Source organism: Schistocerca piceifrons, chromosome 8 (genome assembly GCF_021461385.2).
Source record: "Schistocerca piceifrons isolate TAMUIC-IGC-003096 chromosome 8, iqSchPice1.1, whole genome shotgun sequence".
In the NCBI taxonomy this organism is placed as follows: domain Eukaryota; kingdom Metazoa; phylum Arthropoda; class Insecta; order Orthoptera; family Acrididae; genus Schistocerca; species Schistocerca piceifrons.
The window spans coordinates 117344926-117367060 of record NC_060145.1 but is presented as its reverse complement, the minus strand read 5'-3'; the positions used below and the strand labels follow the sequence as shown (position 1 = coordinate 117367060).

Below are 22135 nucleotides of genomic sequence, written 5' to 3'. Positions count from 1 at the left end.
CTCTTTACAACACTGCATAGATTGTTAAAGATATCTATCTTTGATACATGATTTGATAGATGATATCAAAGATAACGTATCTTAGAATATCTCAGTTCTTTCTATGCCACACATACCGTGATCAGAGGATCTCCTTGTAGTATGAAATTTATGAATTTGTGGTTTTGGAATTGTGTTTGATTAATGGCAACAAACCTCAGGGCGGAGCGAACGCCCTGTGAACCTTTTTCAGTATAACCAAAAGGCTGTTATGAAGAGGTTGTAGAGAGGACTTCTCGTATTATCTTTATTAGACACTTCTGTGCTACAAACACTTACTCCTAAATGGCGAAGTACCCTAAAACCTCATGTCTTAAGCATTAATGAACGAAAATGGGAAAAGTAAATCATTTTTTTTTCATTTTCACCCAAAGAATTTATTTTTGTAATGAAGAAGTTGCCGAGCATAGATGTTTAAGAAGATCTGCAGCATATGACTTGCTCTTTGTGTTTTTTATAAATATAAACACCTGACAGTACAGAATATCATGTTTAATTTATTATTTTGATTTATCAACGTTCAATGGCAGCACAGGTGCAGGGTAATCCTGTTTTATACACGTTTTCAACTATTGAATTAACTACTGAAGTCACAGTACAAGAATAACATCAAAACTAATGAAATCCTCTCGGGCTTCCGTCCGGGTAGCTGCGTCGAAAATCCGCGTCGTTTCGACAAGTGTCATTGTCATCATCTTCGCCAGAAGATGATGAGAATGACACTCATCGAAACGTTGCGGATTTTCGACACATCTACCCGGATGAAATCCCGAGAAGATTTCGTCAACAGTATACACCGGGAAAGTCTACACTCACATAATATCAAAACAGTGTCTGGATATAAAACACTATAAGCGAAATATGCAGATGGAGGATACAGCTAAGTACATCGCAGTGCCAAAGCTAAGGCCGAGATAAGTAAATAGACGGAACATATTAACTGCTCGATTGAAATGAATCGAAGAGGAGGAGCAAGTTGCCAGAGGTTTCTAGTTCGTGTACGGCAAGTTGGACGTCACGTGGGGTGAGATAAGCGTGACTACTGGTCTCATAGAACGAAGCAGCCGAAGGATCCAGAAAAGACAGTGTGCGTCAGTCAGTGAGCAGTTACGGTACACTGTAGGGGTGTTCTTCGTTACAGCATGGTACAGTGACGACATTTGGATGACTTCACGCGGAGAGGAATCATCGGGAAACGGGAAGGACTAAGTGTGACGAGTGTAGCCCAGGAGTTTGGCATTGCTCACATTTTTGCTTAATGTCCATGAGGTGCGTTCCGTATCACAAGCACTGCTGCCTGAAGGAGAGAAAGTACTCAGCCGCGATTTTCTACAACAACTGATGACTACTTCATTGTGCAAACAGCGCAAGCTAGAGAGGATGGAGTATTTGTGTCACTGAGGAGTGGCTCTACTCTACGATGTCATTCAGAATCACCGAATTGATTCTGCTCTTCCCGAGTTGTCTGCAATATTCAGCTCCGTAGCATTTGCTTAACAACTTCGCCTTTGCAGCTTATTCAAACTTCCGTTAGTCGATGCGCCCTACCTGGTACCCATTGCGTGGCATTATGGAATTAACAAAGTCTGCGCCGTTCGAACCACTTTCCGCGGAGCTGTTCGCAGTCTCTTCTGGGAGTGGCGAAATAGACGTTCTCCCTGACTGAGAATCAGCGGTGAAATATTTATGCTTTTTGGCTGGTGCGTGGCGACGCTTCCGTGGAACAACTTCGCCTTTGCAGCTTATTCAAACTTCCGTTAGTCGATGCGCCCTACCTGGTACCCATTGCGTGGCATTATGTAATTAACAAAGTCTGCGCCGTTCGAACCACTTTCCGCGGAGCTGTTCGCAGTCTCTTCTGGGAGTGGCAAAATAGACGTTCTCCCTGACCGAGAATCAGCGGTGAAATATTTATGCTTTTTGGCTCGTGGGTGGCGACGCTTCCGTGGGGTTAAGTAATGCCAGCTGTTTTGCGCTAAGAAACGCGCTACTCTCGCATTCCCTTATTAGTTTTCATACGTACAATTCACCCGCATTTTAATAAAAATTCGTTCTGAATTTCACCCTTTTTCTATCTGTTTGATGAATTATCTTACATATTTACATTTACTTTGATATTTTTGTTGCAGTGATCCCAAAAAAATTTATCCTTGTTTAACATTGTTTTCCTAGATCGCTTCTTTACCATTTTATTCTATAATCTCTTACTTACTAGAACGAATCCATTCCGAAGGAATTTCATGATTGGTTGTTCCCTTTGCACGATTTCTTGCCTTCTGAGGAAAATTAGGCTGCACACATAAAATCTGGTACCACCATACCGCTAGTGGTTGATACACTGATTGCTACGATGATTTTTTTTTACGCTTCTCTAGATCTCTCCGAACATGCTGTAACATTTGATCTAGCGAAATTTATCCCTCTTCTGCAATGACTAACTCATCTATTGTTCATACTAAAGTGAGATCTAAAGCATTATTCAGAAAGGTTAGTTTTTCCATGGGTAACACGCTGAACGATTTCTCCGGCCAGTACAACATCGGCCGAGATCGGGACCCTGCTATGGTGCCTGTAATCGTAACAGGAAGCTATAACTTTGCTCCGGCTATATCACACTTCGTCTTAACTCTAACTTTGCCGTACTCGTTAATTTCGTACTATTAATGGATTAATGTTTTTGGAGAAAACATAGCGTAAAACAAGCGGCTGCCATTCCTTCGAAATTGTGGCTGCGGCATTAATACTACTTCTTTACACAGTGGTGCTTCCACATTGCCTACAAACAGCTGAATTATACTCGATAGTTTGTCAGTACGAATTACCTGTGCTGCAAATGGTCGACTAACTCCTTGATAGAGTTGCTGAGGTCTCTTACTGAGAAGACAAGATGTGTATGTCTTTGTTCTGCAAAAGTATTACTTCATTCATTCGCACTTATACCCTCTTGTCGATAACTTTGCATTGACCGGATATGGATGGATCATCAAACATTGCAAACGGGAATTCAAAATTGCAGCTGGAAATAGCATGTTAAATTCACAGGGAGTCACAAAAAGGTACGGCCAAACTTTCAGGAAACATTCCTCACACACAAATAAAGAAAAGATGTTATGAGCACATATGTCCGGAAACGCTTAATTTCCATGTTAGAGCTCATTTTAGTTTCGTCAGTATGTACTGTACTTCCTCGATTCACCGCCAGTTGGCCCATTTGAAGGAAGGTAATGTTGACTTCGGTGCTTGTGTTGACATGCGACTCATTGCTCTACAGTACTAGCATCAAGAACATCAGTGCGTAGCATCAACAGGTTAGTGTTCATCACGAACGTGGTTTTGCAGTCAGTGCAATGTTTACAAATGCGGAGTTGGCAGATGCCCATTTGATGTATGGATTAGCACGGGGCAATAGCCATGGCGCGGTACGTTTGTATCGAGACAGATTTCCAGAACGAAGGTGTCCCGGCAGGAAGACGTTCTAAGCAATTGATCGCCGTCTTAGGGAGCACCGAACATTCCAGCCTATGACTCGCGAATGGGGAAGACCTAGAACGACGTGGACACCTGCAATGGATAAAGCAATTCTTCGTGCAGTTGACGATAACCCTAATGTCAGCGTCAGAGAAGTTGCTGCTGTACAAGGTAACGTTGACCACGTCACTGTATGGAGTTGCTACGGGAGAACCAGTTGTTTCCGTACCATGTACAGCGTGTGCAGGCACTATCAGCAGCTGACTGGCCTCCACGGGTACACTTCTGCGAATGGGTCATCCTACAACGTGTCAATCCTCATTTCAGTGCAAATGTTCTCTTTACGGATGAGGCTTCATTCCAACGTTATCAAATTGTAAATTTTCACAATCAACGTATGTGGGCTGACGAGAATCCGCACGCAATTGTGCAACCACGTCATCAACATAGATTTTCTGTGAACGTTTGGGCAGGCATTGTTGGTGATGTCTTGATTGGGCCCCATGTTCTTCTACCTACGCTCAATGAGCACGTTATCATGATTTCATACGGGATACTCTACCTGTACTGCTAGAACATGTGCCTTTACAAGTACGACACAACATGTGGTTCATGCACGATGGAGCTCCTGCACATTTCAGTCGAAGTATTCGTACGCTTCTCAACAACAGATTCGGTGACCGATGGATTGGTAGAGGCGGACCAATTCCATGGCCTCCACGCTCTCCTGACCCCAAGCCTCTTGACTTTCATTTATGGGGGCATTTGAAAGCTCTTGTCTAGACAACCCCGGTACCAAATGTAGAGATTCTTCGTGCTCGTGTTGTGGACGGCTGTGATACAATACGACATCCTCCAGGGCTGCATCAGTGCATCAGGGATTCCATGCGATGGAGGGTGGATGCATGTATCCTCGCTAACGGAGGACATTTTGAACATTTCCTGTAACAAAGTGTTTGAAGTCACGCTGGTACATTCTGTTGCTCTGTGTTTCCATTCGATGATTAATGTGATCTGAAGAGAAGTAATAAAATGAGCTCTAAAATGGAAAGTAAGCGTTTCCGGACAATTGTCCACATAACGTATTTTCTTTCTTTGTGTGTGAGGAATGCTTCCTGAGAGTTTTACCGTACCTTTTTGTAACACCCTGTATACCTTAGCTTGATCTGAATAATCCTTAGCTGTAGAAGCATGAGCAAAGAATGTTATTTACTTTTCAGTAGATGTAGAATGTGTTGTGTCCCTGTGGGGAATTCTTTTTCCACTTGCAATAATCCCAATCACTTCAGCTTCACACAGGTGCAAGGAAAATATACCTTTGATAATATATTGCGACGTCGTCTTCTACGCCACCTAGGAGAAAGGAATTACCACGTATCTCCTCGCTCCTTAGACAGAAGAAGACTGCTAAAGCAAACTAAAGGAAAAATAATATTAATCTATGTACCCCACCACAAAATTAAACGCAATAGTCTGCGTTCTTGACACTTATCACTAGACCTAAGCTCATAAGCTACACTCTGTATTTTTCTCTTTCCGCGTGGTAATTTCTTTTTCGATGGTAACGATGTGGGTATTTGTGTTAACGAATCAGCTGTGCCTTAAAAGGCTTAACTCGACTAACTTGCAGAACCGATGTTTTCGTAGGTAATAGTGACTTAACACTGACCGGTGAAGTCATTCCCGCAGGCTGGTACGGTCCTTGACATTTTGTCAAGAATTTCTTGGTTCGACACTTCGAGGTATACATATTTTCTAGTAGAGCCCACTGTCCTATTCTGTACTGATTAATATACTCGTTCCCTGCCAATTCGCTCTTGATGCTCCAGTGCCTTAATGTTTGCACGTTCTACTCGTTTACGAACTTCTGTTTGTGAATTGCTACACGTGTTCACCCAGCATTCCTAATTTTCATGGCACTAAATCAAAAGTCGACGGCAGTTTTCATCCATACACCATTTCGTACAGTGAGTTGTACACATTCATCACACAGCCAAACAGACATCCCCTTCTAAACGTTGACTTTTCACATAGTGTCATAACTTATTCCGTATGGCATATTGTACACGTTCCGTAAGATCATTACATTGTGGATGGAAAAGAATAGTCCGCAATTTCTTTACACGCAGTAGACGACATAACCTGTTTCTCCAGAGCAGGCATAAAATTTAGTTTCTTGATATGACATGTGGTATAACTAACTTAAGAAATCAATGGTTCGCCATAGCTTGAGCTACTGTGCTTGCTTTCTGATCTGGTACTGCTATCAGCACGAGGCACCTTGAGAAATAGACGATCATCGCCAGTAAATACTTTTTACCCGCTAAACTTCTATTAACGGTCCTAATGCGTCATTTTCAATCATTTGAAATATTTTCCGATTATGGTAACCTATGACGTTGTATCTTTTTAATACTCAAATCTGTTAGTTGAACATAAGAAATTCAATTATTATTTTCATATTGCTCCACATCACCCAGCCGTATTCTACACCAAAATCTCTTTGCGACTCAGCTGCCAGTAGCTTTAAATCTGTCAAATACTTTGCCTATACGTTCAGCATGTTCAGCTAGATCTTTAGAAAAACCTATGATTTCATCCAAGCTGACCATGGAGTTTTTCGCTTTTAAAACTTTTGGGACTCAATCTAATAAACGATGAAATGTTGCAGGCGGGTTTTTGAACCCAAAAGGAATTCTACAATACTGCTAGCACCTGGATGATGTTGTAAAAGCTGTTTATGGACTATCTTCTGGACATACTTCGATTGAATCAAGTATGGAAAAGAATTTACACCGTCCCATGTTATGTGTTCTTTGAGCTGTTGATCTATGAACTGTTCTATTATTGGCTTCAGATGTTTTGGTTACCTGCTACAGTTCACTGTTGCATGACTGCCTGTTGGAGTACGATGCTGTGTTATGGGTGTGGCTGGCCCAGAACCTTCTGAATTAAATAAATCCTTGTACCAAACTAATGACTCCACGACCTATCGATCATTTCCCGTTGAGAGACGAACCTTGTTATGGAACGCAGACTTTCTGACAGTTTACATGACATCGTACTCTATTTCTGACCCATCAATGTCTTCTTCTTCTTCGAGTACATGACTTGTAGCTATTACTAATCCCTTCAGAAGATTTACTTCATTCGTTGTGAAATCATTCATGGTTACTGGCACCATAAGCTGTCCATTTATTTCCTTACGATATTTTATACTTCTTCGTATAAAACAATGCTGTTCACCCAACATATCATTACTTCACATAGTTTCTATTAAACACAATGCGTATTGTGCAACATCTGTGCCTATCGTAAACCAAACTAGGTTTCCTGTACTTGCTGGTACTCTTTCATGTGAAACAGTTTTTAACGTAGTTGTACACAGCTTTGTTCGTACAACCTTAGCAAAGGGTTTACCTTTGACACCGAAACATTTGCACCTGTTGCATCCATTGGAAACGAACCCCTGTTGAGTTTAACTGTTCGTTGCGAAAGGCAGATTTTAGCATGGAGGCCAACCGGATAGTCTCAGCAGAGTACTGTAGAAAATCTTTGCCTCACAGTTGGAAACAATTCTATTTGTTTGTGAAGCCATGTGTTCCCTGATTTAAACTTGAACTGTGTTCAGTATGAGATTTTCACTCTGTAGCGGAGTGTGCGCTGATGCGAAACTTCCTGGCGGATTAAAACTGTGTGCTGGACCGAGACTCGAACTCAGGACCTTTACCTTTCGCGGGCAAGTGCTCTACCATGTGTGCGCCGGTATCTACTAAAAACATTACTTCGTTTTATTTACCCAAGCTGTCAAGCAACAGTCTGAATCTGTACACGTTTTCACAGTACTGTGATCTATTGTGAACGCTTTCCGATGGAAGGAACTTTCCCATTCCCGTTTAACTGTTTCTTTCTCGCACTGTACTTGCCCTCCTAGTTCATAGTTTCACAGTCTCGAGCCTTATGCTCATAGTGTTGGAAATTACAATATTGTGCTTGACTATACTGCGCCTTCAAATGCTATAAAACTAACGTTCTTCACCAAATCAGAATATTTTCTGTTCACTGCGCGTCCTAGTGCACTATCCACATCTTGTAAACGGATACTAACACTAAGTGCCTATGTTGCATCCTCAGCGTCCTTAATTCATACTTGCAGCGTAAGAAGTCACTCTCATTTAACCAACCGCCTTGTAAAATAGGATGGAGGAGCCGATAGAGTTTCAGGGCACTCTCTTGCCCTTGGGGTAAATGGAAATGAGCGTTTGGCGTCATTGGCCGGGAGGCCCTTTACGGGGCAGGTCTTATTACATTCCACGCCACAATGGGTGACCTTCGCGCCGGATTGGGATGAAATGATGATGAAAACAACACGTCACCCAGTCCCTGAGCGGAGAAAATCCCCGCCCCAGCCGGGAATCGAACCCGGGCCTGTAGGACGGCAATCCGTCACGCTGACCACTCAGCTATCGGGGCGGACGCCCTTGGGGTGGGAAACTGCATCTAAAGGCGAGGAATCAACAACGATCAACGGTAGGAGGACGCAGAAGGCAATAGGAGCCACTGCATTAAAGACACAATGTGTATCCACAGGACACGTGACCTGTAACTGAGAAAGTGTCTTGATGATTTCTCCATTGGCAAAAGATTACGAAATACTCTCTCATTCTTACCTCCAGGAGCGAACTGCCAAGTGAGAGGTGACTATGAGAGAAAGATTGAATAACCAGCGAAAGGACAACGTTCTACGAATAGGGACGTGGAATGACAGAAGCTTGAACGTGGTAGGGAAACTATAAAATCTGAAAAGGGAAACCCTAAGGCTCAATCTAGATTTAGTGGGAGTCAGTAAAACGAAATGGAAGGAAGATAAAGAGTTTTGGCCATACGAGTATACAGTACATCAGCAGTTGCCGAAAATGATACAACGGGACTAGGATTCGTCATGAATAGAAAGGAATGACAGAGTAAGTAAATGTGAACAATTCAGTGACAAGGTTATTCTCGCCAATATCGACTTCAAACCAACACCGACAACAATAGTTCAGGTATTCATGCCGACGTCGCAAGCGGAAGATGAAAAGATAGAGAAAATATATGAAGATACTGAACTTTTAATTCAGTACTTAAATGGAGATGAAAATCTAATAGTCATAGGAGAACGAAATGAAGTTATGGGGGAGGATGTAAAAGGAAGGGTTACAACATGGACTTGGTAGTAGAAACGAGAGAGAAAAAAGACTAATTGAGTTTTACAATAAACATCCATTAGTAATAGCGAATACTCTGTTTAAGAATGACAGGAGAAGGATGTTTACTTGGAAAAGGCCGGGAGATACAGGAAGATCTCCGATATGTTACATCACTGTCAGGCACAGATTCTGAAATCGAATACTGGATAGTAAGGCGTACCCAGAGGCAGATATAGACTCAGATCACAATTTAATAGTGATGAAGAGCAGACTGAAGTTTAAGAGATTAATCAGCAAAAATAAATGCCCAAAAAACTGGGATACGGAAGTACTAAGAAATGAAGAGGTATGTCTGAAGTTCTCTGACACTGTAGACACTGCAATGATGAATAGCTCAGTAGATAGTACAGTTGAAGAGGAATGGATAAGTTGGAAAGAAAACCGTAGATACAAGCAACACAGATAATAATAATGGCGTGTGACGAGGGCCTCCCGTCGGGTAGACCGCTCGCCTGGAACAAGTCTTTCGATTTGACGGCACTTCGGCGACTTGCGCGTCTATGGGGATGAAATGATGATGATTACGACAACACAACATCCAGTCCCCGAGCGGAGAAAATCTCCAACCCAGCCGGGAATCGAACCCGCGCTCTTAGGATTGATAGTCTGTCGCGCCGACCACTCAGCTACCGGGGGCGGACAAGGAACGCAGATGCGAAGAACCGTCGATAAAAGGTGAAATGCTTCTGCTGATCAACGTCAGAAGGAAGTACAAAAATGTCTAGGGAAATTCAGAAATAAGGAAATATACGTCACTTACGAACGAAATGAATATGAAGTACAGAGAAGCTAAGGCAATATGGCTGCATTAAAATGTGAAGAGATCGAAAAAGAAATGATTGTGCGGAGAACGGACTCAGCATACAGGGACATCAAAACAACCTTCGGTCAAATTCAAAGTGAGGATGGCAACATTAAGAGATCGGTGGGAATTCTACAGTTAACTTTAGAGGAGAGAGTGGGTAGGTGGAAGCAGTACATCCAATGCCGCTATGACGGGAAAGACTTTTCTGATGACTCAGTAGAAGTAAAAACAGGAGTTGACATGGAAGAACTTTGGAAGACTTAAGATCAAGTAAGGCAGAAGGTATAGACCACATTCCATTGGAATTTCTAAAATCGCTTGGAGAGGTGGCAACAAAACGACTATTCACGTTGATATGTGGACCGTATGTGAGGCGATACACCAGCAGACTTTCGGAGAAATATCATCCACACAATTCCGAAGACAGCAAGAGCCGACAAGTGTAATAATAACCGCACAACCAGCTTAACAATTCGTGCATCGAAGCTGCTGATAAGAATAAGACGCAGAAGAATGTAAAAGAAAACTGCGGATATGTTAGATGAAGATCACTTTGGTTTTAGGAAAGATAAAGGCACCGGAGAGACATTTCTGACGTTTCGGTTGGAAATCAAGACACGTTCAAAGGATCTGTCGACCTGGAAAAGGGTTCGACAATGTAAAATGGTGAAAGATGTCCGAAATTCTGAGAAAAAATAGGGAACAGCTATAGGGAAACGAAGGTAATAAACAGTTGTGTATGTACAATAACCGAGAGAGCACAATAAGACTGGAAGACCAAGAACGGAGTGCTCGGATGAAAAAGGGTGTAAGACCGGGATGCAGTCTTTCGCCCCTATTGTTCAATCCGTACATCGAAGAACCACTGTGGACAAAAAAGGAAAGCTTCAATAGTAGGTTAAAATTCAGGGTGAAGGTATATCAGTGATGAGATTCGCTGACGACATTACTATCCTCAGCGAAAGAGAAGACGAACTGTAGAGTGTGTTATGTGGAATGAACAGTTCGATGAGTACAGAAAGTGAGCTGTAAGTAAATCGAAGAAAGGCCGAGGTAATGAGAAGTAACAGAAATGAGAACGGCGAGAAATTTTAACATACCAATGTGGATCACAAAGTATTTGAAGTTAAGGAATTCTGCTACTTGGGTAGCAAAATAACCTATGACGGATGGAGCAAGGAGGGCATTAAAGGCTGACTAGCCCTGATGAAAAAGGCATTTCCAACCACGAGACGTCTGCTAGTATCAAATATAGGCCTTAATATGAGGAAGAAATTTTTGAGCGTGTTTGATTGGTGCACAGCATTGTGTGGTAGTGAGACATGGAGTGTGGGAAAACAAGAACATAAGAGAACCGAAGACTTTGGAATGTGGTGCTACAGAAGAATGTTGAAAATTAGGTGGACTGATAAGGTAAGGAACGAGAAGGTTATCCGCAGAATCGGCGAGGAAGGAAAACTATGGAAAACACTGAAAATAATAACAGACAGGATGGTAGGACATCAGTTAAGGCATCAGGCCATAACATCCATTGTAGCAGAGGGAGCTATAGAGGGTAAAAACAGTAGAGGAAGAAATAGATCGGAATACATCGAGCAAATAATTGGTGACGTAAGTTGCAACTGCTATTCTGACATGAAGAGGTTGTCGCAGAAGAGGAATTCGTGTCGGGCAGCATCAAATCAGTCACAACACTGATGACTTATAATAAATAAATGAAAATGTAAAAAATAATAAGAAAAACCTCTGAGAAACAGAGCTCATCCAGCGCTCTATTTTACGCTTTTTTCCACATCTGGCTTTTGTGTCGTCTCAAAGTCTGTGCATTAAACTATCATATTCTGTTGGTAAATGATTCCATTGTTCCATTCACCTTTTATATTAAGACTATTTAGTTCCTGCCTAAAAATGCAAGTAATGTTGTGTTTGTTGTGTTTCCTATACATCTGTTATAAATCTGCTGCTAACTCACGGACTATGGATACTTTACTGAGTCCGTGATACGAGATGAAGGTTTCGCTTCCCCCCGTGATACGTAACTTGGCCATTTGCAAGCATGTTTTATCTGACCAGCAACTTAACGTGGCCGTGGCTAAGACATCGTCTATAGACACGGTATCATGCTCTGTTGTTTTTCCCAGAGAGGAGAGTCGTTAGATTTGCGGCTGAAGGATCAATGAATGGTGAAGGAGCACTATTCTTTTAGTGTCATACAAACCACACTGAGGCTGTTCGTTAAGAATGAAACAATTACACTTAATTCCCGTCCCTAATCATTAAACAACGACACTCTGAACAACCTTCTGCCGGCTGTGTGACCGTACTCTCTACAAGTACTACATGTTGCTGGTACAAATGCAACACTGTGTCCCGTTAAATTACAGATTTTGCAAAGAACCTGAACAGCATAGTTTTGCCTACTGTTGCCTTAAACTGCGAGTAAATCCTCCGGTTTTCCTGGTCTACACAAGCTCACTTCAAAGCCTTTTAGTCCCAATCTGGACATAGCAAAGAATAAAATTTCTCTTTTGACAACAAATAAGAAAGTCTTGTCTTTGACTCACCCTCAGTAACAGTTGCTGATGTAGGTGTGCCGGATCGTTGGAGACACCTCTTATTGGCACTGGACTGGGGCATTCCAGTACAGAAAATGGGAGCGACCGTCCTTTGCTAAGATGGAAATTCTTACCAGTTCGTCAGGATGCAGATCGAGGACCTATGTGGCTTCGTTAGACGAAATAAAACAATATTAATGATTATTGAGGGAACTACAAGTTGTTGATGCTTCTTCTGCGCTGACTGACGACTTCGAGATCGAGAGAAGAATTCAGTAGCGGACACACGGGTTTCAAGTACGCTGCATCAGCTTGTAGTGGAGGCCGACGACTCGCTGATGCGGCGGTTTTGACGACCGCTAGAGTGGAAACCAAGCCCCGTCAGTAGCTCTGCTTCGGGAGACGGCCGTGACCAAGACGTGTGTGATTTGGAGTGTTCTCGATCCCCCCCCCCCCCCTCCCCCAAGATCACTGCTCGCGTAGTCCCCAAGATGGACCGCGATGTTGGATGCCATGTAGTCGTGAGACTCAAAGGACGCTGGAGTTTTAGGACAGCTTCCGCCCTGGAGGGGTGTTCATCGACCCTGAGTCTACCCACCAGTGCTGGATGCTGTGCTGACGTCAGTACTGGATGCTGGATTCAATCAGCCGTGGCATCGTTTCGCTGATCGACTCGTCGGTCAGCGTGTGCGAGATCAACATTGGAACAGTGTCACGCACGAGATGTCACCACACCACAATGAGAGAATCGAGTGTGAACGACATGAACGCTGTCAATCCTACCGATTGAGTGCGAAAACCTAGTTGGGGTGCCGTATATGTTGCCGAAAAGAGTCTGCTCTACAGTGTCATTGATAATGACCGATTTGATTCAGCGTGAAATGTATTCGCAGATGCGGATACGGAAAACCTGCTGCTGTATAATGGATTGATGACAGTGAAAATTTTTGCCGTGTCTGGACTCTAACCTGGATTCCCCACTTGTCGTTAGCGCTCGCCTTAGCATTAGGCTATCCGAGGATGCCTCAAGGTCTGATCGAAATTTCCATGCGTTGGGTTGGGGTTTGGTTGTTTTGGGAGATGAGACCAGATAGCGAGGTCATCGGTATCATCGGATTAGGAAAGGACGAGGAAGGAAGTCGGCCGTGCCCTTTCGGAGGAACCATCCCGGCATTTCCCTGGAACGATTTAGGTAAATCACGGAAAACCTAAATCAGGATGGGCGGAGACTGGATTGAACCGTCGTCCTCCCGAATGCAAGTCCAGTGTGCTAGCCACTGTGCCACCTCGCTCGGTTTAACATGTGACGTCAACCATGTGCCCACAACCTGCACTCTAACATCCATTATGTATATTCCCGTACAGAGAAGACATATTAACTGAAAGTTGCTGACTTGGTGTTGGCAAATAAATACGATATAGCACTGCCTCCAACTTTCGGGAATACGACGCAATGTTCCTCAGGACATGGTGTATGTCCGAAGGTACAGACACTGCAGCGACTACAGCCGTTATCAAATACGTGAAATGCATTCGCAGTTGCGATTACGGACAACCATCAACTGTGTAATGGAATAACAACAGTGAAATTGTGCCGGGCTGGGACTCGAACGCAGATTTCCAGCTTCATCGCTAGCGGTCACGCCCTTAGACTATCCGAGCTCACCACAGGGTAACACGCGGCAAGTGACTTTCAATTAACATGTCTCCCCTGTACGACAATATACGTGCTCGACTACCCCAACTGTAGGGCGACCGCTTGCGATGAGCAGGAAATATGGGTTCGAGACCCGGTCCGGTACAGATTTTCACTGTCGTTGTTCCATTATACAGCAGATGGTGGTCAATATTCACAACTGTGAATACCTTTCATGTATTTTATAATGGCTCTAGTCGCTGCAGTGCCTTTTTCTTCGGACGTGTATACATGTCCGAAGGAACTATGGATCGTATTTCTGAACAACAGAGGCATTGCATTATTGAATTGATTCTGGTCTTCTCGTTTCGTCAGTGGTCTACAGTTTCGCTACTTAGCTTAACGAATCTGTTGCAGATTCTTTACTCCTTAGTGAAAATCTCACCAATCGTTACTGCGTCCTACCCAGTGTCTCTTGCGTAACATTGTGGAACTAACGAAGGCGGTTCTATCTGCACTATTCTAATCACTTTCCTCTGAGTTGCTCGAAGCCTCTCTTTAGAATTGCAATCCAGTAAGAATGATGAAACGCTTATGCTTCTCGACTGAAGGCTCTTTCGCGTGGATAACACCGGCTGTTTTGCACTCACACGAACTTTTACTCGCCCGTTCCCTTACTTATATGGTAGAGTACCAGAAGCTTGCAACTACTCGTATTAAGAATGAAAGAACATTGGAAAATGATGAAATAAACTCAGGTAAGGATAAAATCTGGAATAAAATATGCTGATATTAAAAAACCTGGGCCATAGACTATCAAAACTAGAAGTAGGATAAGAAACTAGAAAAATGCAAAAAAAAAAATTTGGGAAGAAACTTCTTCAAATGTAGGAAATGTACTGAAATGTATTATAACATAAAAAATACTTATATATTCAAATGGCGGCGGAGAATGGTTGTTTACATGTATTGAATCATGATAGATTAGGCAAATATATCTTCAAATTCCTCATGTAAGCATAAGTTAAGAAAAATCTGGATATCGAGAGATAATGAAAGAATTACTCAGAAATTTTGATTTTAAAAGTAGAAGCAGTAAATAGACACAATTTTAGAATAAAAGTGTTACTGTTGGGAAAATGTAAAATAGTTAAGCCGGATCATAAGTTAGCGTGGTGAAAACATCGATAAACTACCTGCTGGGCTAGGAATATCACCAGACAATAGCGTGGAGTCTTTATAGCAATTTGTATCTTGAACGAAAGATGTATATGTTACACCATTAATACCTTTTTGTGATGTATTATATAAAGAACACCTTTTCACCAAGATACATGCTGGTGCACAGAAATGTCGTTCCCAACGATGGATGAGCTTAGTCTTGCGACTAGTTCTGGAGAAACAGATTATTCTTTCAAGTATAGTGTAGTTAATTGCAGGTGTCTTCTTTCCCCATGGATTGTTGTATATGTCTATATATTCTGAACATCTTGCTCCAATTTCGACTTTGTCGTTATTGTAAGATGTTACGCTGGTAATGGACAGCCGTCATTCTTGTACAAGTTTTCGACATATTATTCCAAACCTCCCAGTTAGCCCTAAACTCAAGATTTAACAGTGTTCCAATATTAACTGGTTTACTTCTTATAAGTTCTGAATCGTTTCTCACCTTCTTCAGGCGTCAGTCTATCTTACAACGATTTTGTTTTCAATTCTTATGACATATCTCTTTACCAAATAGCTTTTTAGTTGCTGATAACTTCGAGTGGCTGCCATTTTGTTATAGTTTTCCTATAGTGAGTGTATTATTTATTTCGTCAAAGCCGTCTACCTAATTACGAGGGTTGCACAGAAAGTAATCCACACCTAATTTTTTCTCTGAGCCGAAAACAATGCTACGAATGCGAAACATTAGGTATGTATTATTTGTAGTCTCCTGAATGAGCACGCCAAGTTTCAGTAACTTCTGACAGATAGCGTAGCTGCAGGACAGTTTCAAAATGGCGTCTGTAGGTGATGTTCGTTACAAGCAACGTGCCGCATTGAATTTCTGATTGCAGAGAAAGAAACTGCTGCGAATATTCAAAAACGCTTGTGCAAAGTATATGGAGCCTGTACTGTCGATTGAAGTACAGTTATTCGCTGAGCAAGGAGGGTAAGAGCATCAGAAGACGGTTCGGCGGAGTTCCACGATTTGCAACTGTCTGGGAGGCCTTCCACGGCTGTCGGACCTGACATACTGCAGTGATCTGAAGTCATTCACGAGGGCAGACATATCACTACTCATCATTTGGTGCTGCATCTCTCAATCAGCAAAGAAAGTGTGAATGCAGATATCTGCACTCTTGGGTATTCAAAAGTGTATGCAATTTGTGTCCCACGGTGTCTAACGGTGGATCACAAATCGTACAGAGAAAAGCATTTGTCTTGATTTCTTCCAAAGTTTTGAATCTGAGGGGAAGGCTTTCTTGTCCTGGATTGTGACAGGTAATGAAACTTGGGTTAACCATTTTGAGTTCGAAACAAAAAGATAGTTGATGGAACGGCGCCATTCCCACTCCCCACAGAAGAAAAAATTCAAAGCAACTACTTCCGCCGGTAAGGTCATGATCACCGTGTTCTGGGACTGTGTTGCTGTGATTCTCATTGATGTGATGCCAAGAGGCGGTACGATTAATTCAGTAGCATATGTCAACATACTAACAAAACTCAAGACACACTTGATAACGCTCGGCCCCCACAAGACTGAAGACTGCTGAACACATCGCAAAACATAGTTGGACAGTGTTACCTCATCCACCCCGTAACCCTGACCTAGCCCCCACGGACTTCCACTTGTTTGTGCCATTGAAGTATGCCATTAGTGGAAAACATTTTGAGGACGGTAAGGAGGCGATTCATACAGTGAAGCACTGGCTCCGTCACCAGGATAAGGTGTGGTGTCACCGCCAGACACGGTGCTGGCTCTCCTGCCAACCACAACACAAGGATCTTTACCGACAGGCCATACACGCCATTGTTTCGCGCTGGAGGAAGGCCATAGAACGGGACAGAGATTACGTGGAAAAATAGAGTATTCAGATAAAACACCATTCATTCGTGTGTATCGTTCTAAATTATGTTCAATAAAGAACTGTTGAAGAAAAAATGCTGTGCATTGCTTTCTTGGCAAACCCCGTATTTTTTAGGTTACTCGCAGTGCTTTAGTTTCTTTCTTTCTTACAGTTTTCTGAAATACCTTCCTCCAACACAGACAACATTAACACAACTTGTGTCAATATGTGTATTACCAAAGAGATAATTCGATTCGTGACAAATGGCGTTAGTTACAAGTTGCCTATCTAACACCTTCCGGGGCCAACAAAAACTTGATTAGTTTTACACATAATTACTGAGCGTATTTAAAAGGCTATCATATTCTACTCATTAAGATGTATAGCCGTATGTCAACACAGTAAGACAGAACGTCTGCACGGCAGCGTAAGTCAGGGCGTTTAAATTACCCAGACTATATTCTGCCAGTATTCGAGAATAGCGCGCTTACCGAATTCCAACAAGCTTTGCCGATAATTTCAAACCTTTCCGAAACTTTTTCTCACTGACACCCCCAAAAAATTATAAAAGAATTATATTATCATTTCCATTTCCATTTCCATGCACAATACTTCAGCATCGTGAGTGACGTTTTAATTTATTAAATCTTAACTACTAACTCCATTCCCAACACTTAATTCAGGGTGTATCCATATAATTCACTGAATGTACCTGAAAATGATGTTGTTGTACGACTCATAGTTCAGGAGATACGATATTATTAATATTAAGAAGCGTGAAAACCTGGCTTCTTCTTAAAACTGAGCCGGAAGTACTCAGATTATATTCATCCAATGTTTTATAAAAACTGCACGTAGCGCCAGCCAACAAACTTAAAACGTGATTTCAGATCTTTCTTCCAAGGAAATTTAAACTTAATTCCAAGATTTTCTGAACTTTCTTTTGCTTATTCGCTCAGTGTCAAAAAATTAACACATTAAGTCATTTGTAAATTAATAAGAAGTTTGAGGCTGTTTTAGACATGGCAGTTCGATTCTTTACACAAAAGTGAGTTTACTGAACAAAACTAAGTACAGCTTCCATTTAACAGAGTGGAACAATTATTTGTACACCTACATCATGACCGAAAAATATTGCAATACAAAAGAATTGAATCAGTTTTCATTTCTGCTCCGGCTGTAAGTGTTGTGACTTGGCAAGACAGCCAAGCCACTAGGACAGGAAGCCGAAAGGCACGCGTTTAAGCTCACGCAGGCTGGCGTGAGGTCTGGAACAGGTAAAGTAATTATACTAGCAAGAAAAGTACGTAGCTGCTGGAATACTTAACTTTAATCCATAATTGGTGAACATCGGTCTGACGGTACATGCATCACAAGATAAATAGCAATTGATAATGGCGGCTTGCTAGGTCGTAGCAAATGACGTAGCTGAAGGCTACGCTAACTATCGTCTCGGCAAATGAGAGCGTAATTTGTCAGTGAACCATCGCTAGCAAAGTCGGCTGTACAACTGGGGCGAGTGCTAGGAAGTCTCTCTAGACCTGCCGTGTCGCGGCGCTCGGTCTGCAATCACTGACAGTGGCGACACGCGGGTTCGACGTATACTATCGGACCGCGGCCGATTTAAAGGCTACCACCTAGCAAGTGTGGTGTCTGGCGGTGACACCACAGTAACAGACTTCCGAATTCGATACTTTGGATCATTTAGCTGACGTCTCAAAGGCAGCGGGATAGCGGTATGCATATATACAAATGGCGATATTAAGTATACCCAAAGTGTACAAGGGCAGTACATTGTCAAGGCTGTCGTTTGTACTCTGGTGATTCGTGTGAAAATGTTTCCGACATGATTATGGTCGGACGATAGGAATTAACAGACTTTAAACGCGAAACGGTAGTTGGAGCAAGACGCAAGGGACATTCCATTTCTGAAATCGTTAGGGAATTCAATATTCCGAGCTCAGCAGTGTGAATAGTGTTCCGTGAATACAAAATCTGATACTTACCTCGCACCACGCGCAACGCAATGGCTGACTGCCTTCACTCATGGACCGAGAGCAGCTGTTTTTGCATACAGTTGCAGTGCACTCAGGCAAGCAACACTGCTTGAAATAATCGCCGAAATCTATGTGGCACGTACGACGAGCCTATCCGTTAGGACTGTGCGGTAAAATTTGGCGTTAGTGGCCTATGGCAGCGGACGATCGACGCGAGTGCCTTTGCTAACAGCACGACATCCCCTGAAGCGCCTCTCGTGGGCTCGTGACCATGTCGTTTGGACCCTACACGACTGGTAAACCGTGGCCTGGTAGGATGACCCCCGGTTTCATTGGTAGGAACTAATCGCATGATTCGGTGTGGTGCAGCCCGTGAAGTCATGGACTCAGGCGGTGAACAAGCCACTGTGCAAGCTCGTGGGGGTTCCATAATGGTGCGAGCTGTCTTTACATGGAATGGATTGGGTCCTCTGTACGTTCCGCAACTAGGAGACTATTTGCAGCCATTCATGGTCGTCATGTTCCCAAAGTCCTAAGCAACTTCTATGGACGACGATTCGCAATGTCATCGGGGCACAGCTGTTCGCGACCTGATTGGTGAACACTGTGGACAGTTCAAGCGAACAGTTTGGCTCAGCATGAATCCCACCGGAAATTTATGGGGCGTAATAGAGAGGTCAGTTAGTGCACAAAATTCTTCACCGGCAACGCTTTCGCTATTGTGGGCTGCTATAGGGGCAACAAGGCTAAGTATTTCTTCTAGGTACTTCCAACGAATTGTTCACTGCGTGTCACATCGAGGTGTCGTACTATGGCGGTCAGAAGGAGGTCCGACACGATGTTCTGAGGCATCTAAGAAATGGTTCTAAGTACTATGGGACCTATAATCTAAGGTCATCAGTCCCCTACACTTACAACTACTTAAACATAACTAACCTAAAGACATCAAACACATCCATGCCCGAGGCAGGATTCGAACCTGCGACTGTAGCAGCCGCGCGTAGGAGGTATCCCACGACTTTTGTCACCTCATTGTATTGTAAGAATATTTAGCATATGGCAGCCCCGTCAACAACTGTCATAGACTAATATATTGAAAAATCCGCCTCAGTTGCGAAAATTTTCAGGTCTTGACCCAGGTTTCGGCTGGGATAATCTAGCCTCCTTCAGAAGCATAAAATTGCTATAAGATGCCAGAGTAAGGCACAGTCAACATTATTCATTGTAATGTATGCATTGATAATAATCATCCAAAATCCAAACGTCATACGCATAACAGAATATAGGGAGCCCATTTACAAACGGAAGACGTTAATGAACTGTATATGATGCATACAAATTAGTTAAAAAATTGATTTCCGAAGATAGGTAAGAATCTGATTTTTTCCAGAAAGGCTAAGAAATAGTTGCACTAAATAACAAGCCGGAAAGTGAATTTATTTCTTTTCTAGATGTTATTTGTGCAATTGAAAGAATAAAGTGAATTACTTATTGAAAAATTGTCTTGGAATATGGAAAACAAAAAATACTGGACATTTGGGATACAGAAAATGAGGAATTACTAAGAACTTGAAAACCCTGGAAAGGAAGATCAGACCCAGAAATGCACCACGCTTACGACCATAATAAAAATGGAATGATAATATAACATGTTCATCGTCTCTGAAAAAGTAGGTTATCTTTCGTTGTCTGTTTTTACCTAGCAACATTACCTGCGCAGACGGTCATAGTACCGTATTTTTCTAAGAAAGAGCAGTAATTTAGTGCAGGGTAACCTAAGTTAGTAAATTAAGTTTTCAGGCGCTGTATCTAGCGAATTATCAGCTACATCACATGTAAGCGCATTATGTTGTTTTTGTTGTTGAGAAACGCACTATTATATAAGGTAATTTGTAGAGCCTCGACTAATTTGAAATGGCTAGTTGCGGTTGGACGAGCCGCGAGGAAATCCCCGTACGTGTACACCCGCTGACCCTGAAGAGCAGATGTCCAGGCGTGATGTTTGCAGCAATAATGCCACATTCGTGTTGCCAGATGCTTGTGTGTACCACCTTCACGATGTTCAACTCAGAGGAGAGGTGACGAAACGTTGTTACTCCTGATTAACTGGCCTCTTCCATACTGTCGTATAGGCCATTTTAGTCCTAGTATCATACAAAGAATTAGTACTGTTTTTAAAATCTGACACACTTCGTAAAGAACTGCTTGTAACCTGAGGCATTTGTTATAATGTTTGCTTGTTCAGAGAGTGATGCGCAAGATTCTACGGCGTGTAAATTGCATACGAACCATTTTGTCGGTAAACTGTGACTTATCGAATTTATTTGTTGTCATTTGGCGATACGTATGTGCGAGAAAGTACTACAGGATTCTGGAGTTAATTCTCGTCGTTTGTTGGACAAGTAACATATGTTTATTTTAATGAAATGGTACAAGCTAATTTATTGAAGGTAGTGTCACTCAGTAGCTATAATCTCTCCCTACCTTCGGGTAACAAATGGATCCCGCAATGAAAAACTTCAGGTTCTTTTGATGTTAGCTGCTCATTGAGCCAGTTTTCGAGATCGTTAAAAGATTTGAAGTGGTTTTCAGGAAGGCCATGGTACATGGCCCGAAACAAATAGTAATAGGAAACGATCGATATCTAGTGTTTTCATAATGGCCATGCCTTATGGACCGAATCAAATGTGATTGTGGCTTAAATGGTTCCAATCACTATGGGACTTTACTTCTGGGGTCATTAGCCCCCTAGACTTAGAACTACTTAAACCTAACTAACCTAAGAACATCACACACATCCATGCCCGAGGCAGGATTCGAATCTGCGACCGTAGGAGCAGGACGCTTCCAGACTGAAGCGCTTAGAACCGCTCGGCCACAGCGGCCAGCGAATCTGGTGATATGGTGGGTGGAATAAGACATCACAGCAAAGTCCCTTCAAGGTTTCCTTCACTCGGTTTGCAAGACGTAGTTTGGCAGCTTCGTCAAGCAGAATGACTTTATTACGTTTCTTAGCATACTGCCAGCGGTTGCCTTTTAAGTGCGCGATTCAAACAGTATACTTTTGTTTCGTAACGTTCAACATTCACCGGTTGTCTGGGTAGCATCGGTTCATGTACACCACACACACCAGGACGCATTTCGTCACTCACTGGTAAATCGGTGACTTTGAATTGGGGAAACCGATATCTGCACTTCGTTTCTGACAGAGTATGTTCTCCTTACGCTCCCACTACCAGACGATGATATTCCGCAGCAACTTTCTTGACATGAGAGCAAATGAGTAAAACGTTCCGCAGTTGCTGTTTTATAGGTGGAAACATGATCCTTCAT

At 42.6% G+C, this 22135-nt stretch overlaps 1 long non-coding RNA gene across 1 annotated transcript in view; it reads left to right on the top strand.

Annotated features, from left to right (window-relative positions):
- Positions 1-22135, top strand: part of LOC124711832 — a 47742-nt gene that overhangs the window by 4866 nt on the left and 20741 nt on the right. The gene's annotated exons all lie outside the window — the stretch shown is intronic.